Consider the following 7680-nt stretch of genomic DNA (forward strand, 5'->3'; position numbering starts at 1 on the left):
AAGAAATTATCTGGCCAACTAAAATCTATATAGAAAAAATTAGCCGGGCATGGTGGCGCATGCCTGTAGTCCCAGCTACTCGGGAGGCTGAGGCAGGAGGATTACTTAAGCCCAGGAGTTTGAGGTTGCTGTGAGCTAGGCTGACGCCACAGCATTCACTCTAGCCCGGGCAACAAAGTGAGACTCTGTCTCAAAAAAAAAAAATAATAATAATAAATAAATAAATATTTTTTAAATGTCTCCTGCATTGGGAAAAAACCTACCTTGTAGTCTATTTGACCTCGTGGCCCTCAGTGATCACTCACAGGTACTGTATCTCCTTGTTTCGTGTGTTACACCTCTCTCCACTGCTAAGAACACTAATGCCAACTCTTCCATCAGGTGTCCCACTTTAAAGCTTTCAAAGCACTTGCAGATTCATTTCATTTGATTTCATGCTCATCCAATGGGGTGAGCAGGACAAGTATCACTATATCCATTTTTGGGTGATAATTTTCCAGGGCCCCCAGGTGCCTCTTAGAGACACCAGGCTCTGGACTATAAGCCATGTGATATCTTGCTCACTGCATGTCCTTGTCTCCTGGGATAAGACCATACAGAGTAGATGTTTATAAACAAAACATGGATACAAATTTTTGCTACTTTTATTTCCTAATGATGCTGAATTTTGACCTCTGCAAGGACTCTCTTGTTCATTCCCACCAAAACTGAAGCTTTAAGAGGGCAGAGATTTCTTGTCTGATTTTTCCACTGCCATATCCCAAATGCCTAGAACACTGGCTCATGTTAGGCACTCAATAATTATTTTTTTAATATATAATACAAATATATTTTTATCCTTAATGTCTAAACTACTGCCTGGCCTGGAAATATGCTTACTAAGTGTGTGATGAGTGAAATACTGTAAGGGAAAAGGGGAGGGGGAAACTTAAATATCAAAACTAATAAAATCAAATTATCTCATCTATAATAGAATAACTATTAAATAAATTTCCAATACGAGAGACTACTAACCCACCAATAAAATGACCATTTGATTTTTTAAGCATGTGTATACATTTCTTTGATTAAAAAAATCTAAAAATGATACATATGCTTTTTTGCAAGGTAAGTAAGAGGCAGATTTGCAATATAATTAGAACTAATTAAAACAAAATACATGGATGTAAAAAAGACTGGGAAGGTTGATCATGCCTGGATAAATAATGGCTGACTTTTACATTCTTCTTGTCTTATCCTTATTTTCTGAATTTTCTATGTTACACATTCATCAATAAGGAGAAAAAGAAAAAACACATGAAAGGAAATGCATTAAATATTAACAACAATTTAATGAAGATATGAGTTTTATTATTAAGAATTATATTATTAAAAATACTTTATTTTAAGTATTCTTAAATTATTTTCATTGCTTATTCTATGAAAACAAATTTAATGTAGGAACTTGCAGGAATCTAATTTGCTGTGCAGTCTGAGATACACTCTACAAACTCAAATATTTGTCAGTTACTCGAAGCATGCACCAAGTGTCAAGTTTTGAGAAGGGAAACTTTTGCTAGTTATCAGTAAAAACTGTAGTTGCGACTTCCCAGAAAATCCCCGGGAACTTTTACCTATAGGCACCAAGATATGCCCCAGAGTGCTCCTAGAGAGGGAAGGTGGGGGCCCAGTGGAGGCACTGCTGTGCATTCCTTAATATTCTCCTAGAACTTCTATGGCAGGAATGATTGATGGATGATATATAATTAATTTTACTTGACAAGCATAAAGGAAAAATTTCCCTGAGCCACTGTAACCTGAGCTAATGAAACCCTATTTAACCAAGGGTGTGTGTTTAGACTGGATCTTACTTTAGTGACTTAGCCATTAGTAGGAATTCATTGTTTACCTTTAGGATTCTTATCAGTACTTAGACTCTGTTTGCATGTGATTTTCACCTGATTGCTCAATATGCTCAGTGTTATATGATTTGGAAATAAGTAAAAACATTGCAAGATCACAAAAAGCTAATCTCAACTATCTAATCTCCTTAAAACTTTATGATTTTCTCTTCTCTTTCAGGATGCATTACGGTTTTCTCTGAGGAGATCCTGTGGACAAACAAGACACCTGTTTCAGGTCTTGTAAAATACCAGATCTTTCCATTTCCTTTAAGGCTTTTGGAGAGTCAGGATACATCATCATGCTCAAACATCCAGACTCGATTATTTCTCTAATCCCACAGGGGCAGCATCATCCTCTGGGGTCTGCTGCCCATGAGACCCCCTCTAGAGAAAGTTCCAGAAAGCAAGATGAGCTCTAAGAGTCCACGAGGAACTTTTGGAAGGCCTGCAACTGGTTAACACTGGACAGGGAGCCAGGAGATCTGGATTCTGATTGTACTTGGCCCTATCCTTGTGACTTTGGACAAAGCACCCAACTTTTAGGGACTTCTGTTTCCTCATTTGTGCAAAAACAGAATTGGAGTAAATGACCTCTAAGGTCTGTTTCAGTTCTAAAATTCTCTAACTCAGAAGAAATCTTTCACGAAGGCTGGTGGCAGGAGGGCCCAGGGTGGCTTGGTGGGCCCTTCCTTCACAGTAAGAGACACAGGAACCTAGGTAGTGTTTAAGTCTCAGGGAAATTTGAGTTATTCCCACCTAGTCCTACTCTTGGAAAACTGAGAAGTGAGAGTGTAGATTCAACACTCCTTGAAATAAAAAGGCTGGATGCATCAGGTAAGTTGGCATTTGTCTTTCTTCTGGATTATTGGAGCTATGTTTTCATTTCAATGGTAAAGAAACAAGCTCATAGCCTTGCCATGCAGAAGTGTTCGTGAATAATTAGGAGGCAGTGACAACTGAACATCAAAAAGGTTGGTTTTGTGAGCCCTCAGATTTTGGCAGCCTTGAGAACTCTCCAAGCAGAGACCTAGTCTAGGACTGCTGTGATGTTGCCTAGTGCCTGGGGCATGCTACAAGCCCCACCACTGCCTTCACTTTCCCCCTCTGCCAGGTGTACTCATCACAAGAGGTGGCACAGATCTGTGATGGGGGCGGGGTGAGGAGGGAGTACTCTGAGAGTGGCATCCTTCCACCTCCTCGCCCAGGGGCCACATAACAGCTTGCCTCTCTGATCTCCAGGCTAAAAAAGGTTTATTTTATGTCTGCTTAGCCCCCATTTCTACACATCCCAACCTTTGGAGGCAGCTTATGTCCCTCCTTCAGCCTTGCTTGGGAACCCCGGCTTCCTGCCTTCTGCACTCTGCTAGCACCTGAGTACCTCAGAGGCATGCACTAGGGTCAGGCCTGTTTCCTTTCTCTGCCTCCTCCCAAAGGATCACTCTATGTTATCTATCAGCTCAAAGTTCCACAGCCACTCTATTTCCTAGTAAATGAAATCCAAATTTCTTAGCCTAACCTTCAACGTTCTTTGCTACCAACCTTGTCTCCCTAACATATCCCATTCACTCCAACTCAAATGGAAAATTCCCTAAAGCAACCCAGACTTAACACTCTACACACACACACACACACACACTCACATACACTCACACAAACACACTCTACACCTTTGCAGAGCTCATTCATCTTGTGAAGTCCAGCTTAAATGACTCTTCCCGTGGGAAGTCTACCTCGTCTTCTCTCCTCTGAACTGCTATGACTGTATGGCTCATACTTAGGAGACATTTAGCACTTTCTAGCTAAAAGCGGTTACTGTTCCATAGGTTTCTTCTCCACTAGGTTGTATGCTTCTCAGGAGTGAAAGAATTACTAACAGTTACTTTGTTTTATCTTTGTGTACCCATAGCAGAAAATACGCTACATAGGAGGCTCTCAATGAGCGTTCAATGAATAAAGAACAGAGGTCAACTCCAGACTGCGTACTAATTATTATACAGCCTTGGGCTGCTAAGGCGAAAAGTAGATGTGAGTTCCAGAAATTGGAATCCACAAGTTGAAAATGACATACTTTTCCTTCTTAAAGTGCAAACTTCTTTCCAATCAAAGATAAACCATTTTTCATCAATCAAGATGCTACATCTGGCTCACGCCTGTAATCCTAGCACTCTGGGAGGCCAAGGCAGGTGGATCGTTTGAGCTCAGGAGTTCGAGACCAGCCTGAGCAAGAGCAAGACCCCATCTCTACCAAAAAAATAGAAAGAAATTATCTGGACAACTAAAAATACATAGAAAAAATTAGCCAGGCATGGTGGCACATGCCTGTAGTCCCAGCTACTCGGGAGGCTGAGGCAGAAGGATTGCTTGAGCCCAGGAGTGTGAGGTTGCTGTGAGCTAGGCTGATGCCACGGCACTCCAGCCAGGGTGACAGAGTGACACTCTGTATCAAAAAAAAAAAAAAAAGATGCTACATCTAAGCCACTTTCTTCTGTGACAGACACTTATGAGAACCTAAGTAAACCCATGAATCTTCTCATCAGAAAAATTTACATGTACACATCAAAATATTTATGTACACTTTTTACATTTTTATTTGATATTAATTTTATTTTATTTATTTATTTATTGAGACAGAATCTCACTCTGTCACCTGGGCTAGAGTGCTGTGGTGTCAGCCCAGCTTACAGCAACCTCAAACTCTTGGGCTCAAGCGATCCTCCTGCCTCAGCCTCCTGAGTACCTGGGACTACAGGCATGCGCCACCATGCGCAGTTAATTTTTTCTGTATATTTTGAGTTGTCCAGCTAATTTCTTTCTATTTTTTTTTAGTAGAGACGGGGTCTTGCTCTTGCTCAGGCTGGTCTCGAACTCCTGAGCTCAAACGATCCACCTGCCTTGGCCTCCCAGAGTGCTAGGATTACAGGTGTGAGCCACCATGCCCGGCCATTAATTTTAAACTTATAAAAAGTTGCTAAAATAAAAATAGTATAAGAAACATCCACATACCCTTTACCAAATTGACCTATTAACATTATTTGTCTTATCATTTTATTCCTCTGGGTTGCTCGTTCTTGCTCTGTACATATATGAGTGTGTGTATGTGTATGAGTAAAATTTTTTCCTGAACTATTTGAGGGTTAGTTGCCTATATTAAGGCCCTTTTCCCCTAAATACTCCAGCGTATATTTTGTAAGAATAGGAATATTCTCCTGTGTAATCATAGTAATCACTTCATAAATTTATATGTCTTTAACTAATCCACTATTCCTATCCCAATTTTGTCAGGTGATATAATGATATCTTTGATAGCATTGTTTTTTCCTCTGGTACAGGATCCAGTCATGAGGGTAGGGCTCCCAGGATGGGATTAGTGTCTTTATAAGAAGAGGAAGAGGGCTAGCCTTTTCTCCACCCACCAGTGGGGATACAACAAGAAGATGGCTCTCTGTGAACCAGGAAGAGGGCCTTCACCAGAACCTGATCAAGCTGGCACCCTGATCTTGGACTTTCAGCCTCCAGAGTGTGAGAAATAAATGTTTGTTGTTCAAGAGACCCAGTTTGTGGTATTTTGCTATAGCAGCCCAAGTAACTAAGACAGTCCCCTCCCCTACCCCATGAATGATTTGATACTACTAAGGTAGGGTGATCTGTGCCCAAGGATCCAGAAGAAAAGTAATGCTGTGTGAGAGCTCTCAATCATACCTTTTGGTTTAGATTATGATGCATGTGACTTTGGACAAACATCTTAACCTCTCTGTGCATCAGTATCAGCATCTGTAAACAGGGATAAAAATGCCATGTAACCCATGGTGCAGTGAGGGTTAAGTGAACTAATAAATGTAAAGTGCTTAGAAAAGTGCCAGGTACACGGTAGGCACTATATGAATGTCAGCTGTTACAGATAGATTATCAGTTCCATGAGGTCAAGGATTTCGCTCCCTGATATACTCCCACTGCCTAGAAGAGTGCCTTGCACAGAGTAAGCATGATATCACAAGAAACAACTCAAAAATGCAAAGAAATCAGAAACGCCCTCGAATTCTCCAGCTGATGGACAATTTCCTATTTGGCTTGACATTCCCTGCAGCTGGCTGAGAACTCAGTCCCTTATTAGAACTGAACTCTTTGAGAAATACTCTGCTCTTACTCTGGCAACCAATTCCTCAGTTGGAGGCTTTGTTCTCTTATCACAGGATAGGGAAAGCAAAGGCCGGAAGGCAGGTGCAGCCAACCAGGGCAGGCTGAACAGTCTGATTGATGGGAACCTCCCCCCACCGCCCCCCACAATCCCATCCCCCGTCCTCACCTCCAGCAGAAGGAGGGAAATAATCACACTGTGGCCCTGCCCAGCCCGCTGCCTTTTTTTTTTGTTTGTTTGTTTGTTTGTTTTTAGAAGAGTTTGACCTCTGGGTTTAATTATCTTAAGTTGTAAAGTAGGGGTTCTCAAGCAATAGGTTGCGTCAGGAGGTTGTGGGTTAATAAATACATAATCAAAGCAAGCATTTTCTGTTGACCAAATAAACACTGTGTCTTCGTCATGTATTAGCTATGTCCATAGCCGGCTTGAAGGTGGAGACCAGGATTTCTGGAAAGGATGTTTTCCACCACTCCTAGCATCCCTGCAAAACATGCAGATTCCAGGGCCTCACTTCAGAACAACTAAATTAGCATTGGTTGGGGGGGGAGTAGGATAAGGATGGGGAGATGAGATGGAATAGAGCAGGAATCTACCATTTTATTTTTAATTAATGAATTTTATTTTTTAGAGCAGTTTTAGGTTCATAGCAAAATTGAGCAGAAACTGCCGAGACTGCCATATACCCCCAGTTGCCACACAAACACAACCTCCCCCACTATCACCATTTGCACCACATTTGTTATAATTGATGGACCTACATTGACACATAATTGTCACCCAAAAACAGTAACCTATATTGCAGTTCACTCTTGGTGTTGTTCATTCTATGTGTTTTGACAAATGTACAACAACATTTACCACACATAATAGTTTCACTGCCCTAGAAATCCCCTCCAACCTGGCACGATTGATCTTTCTACCGTCTCCACAGCGTTGCCTTTTCCAAAATGTCATATAGTTGGAATCACACAGTGTGTAGCCTTTTCAGACTGACTTCTTTCACTTAGTAATATTCATTTAAGGTTCTTCCATGTCTTTTTATGGCTTAATAGCTTATTTCTTTGTAGCATTGAATAACATTCGATTGTCTGGCTATACCACAGTTCATTTTTTCATTCATCTACTAAAGGACATCTTGGTTGCTTCCAAGTTTTGGCAATTATAAATGAAGCTGGCATAACATCTACGGCCAGGTTTTTGTATGGACATAAATTTTTATTTTTTATTTATTTATTTATTTATTTTTTTTTTAGGGGCCATGCTAATCTTCTCTGTATCGTTCCAATTTTAGTATATGTGCTGCTGAAGTGAGCACTGGATATAAATTTTTAATTCATTTGGGTAAATACCAAGGAATGAGATTGCTGGATCATATGATAAGAGTACATTTAGTTTACACCGTCTTCCAAAGCAACTGTACTATTTTGTATTTCCATCAGTAGTGAGTGAGAGTTCCTGTTGCTCCACATCCTTGTCAGCATTTGGTGGTGTCAGTGTTCTGGATTTTGGTCTTTCCAACATATGTGTAGTAGTGTCATATTGCTGTTTTAATTTATTATACATTTCCCTGAGGATATATGGTGGTGAACATCTTTTCATATGCTTACTTGAGATCTGTTTACTTTCTTTGGTGAAGTGTATGTTTAGGTCTTTTGTCCATTT

The 7680-nt window shown here is 40.5% G+C and overlaps 1 non-coding gene across 1 annotated transcript; it reads right to left on the bottom strand.

Moving 5' to 3' along the window:
* Nucleotides 1–7225: 7225 nt before the first annotated feature.
* On the bottom strand, nucleotides 7226–7333 carry LOC138388874 (U6 spliceosomal RNA). Its single transcript, XR_011234348.1, has one exon. It is a non-coding gene; the product is annotated as a U6 spliceosomal RNA (small nuclear RNA).
* Between the last annotated feature and the right edge of the window lie 347 nt (nucleotides 7334–7680).

Source organism: Eulemur rufifrons, chromosome 7, assembly GCF_041146395.1.
Source record: "Eulemur rufifrons isolate Redbay chromosome 7, OSU_ERuf_1, whole genome shotgun sequence".
In the NCBI taxonomy this organism is placed as follows: domain Eukaryota; kingdom Metazoa; phylum Chordata; class Mammalia; order Primates; family Lemuridae; genus Eulemur; species Eulemur rufifrons.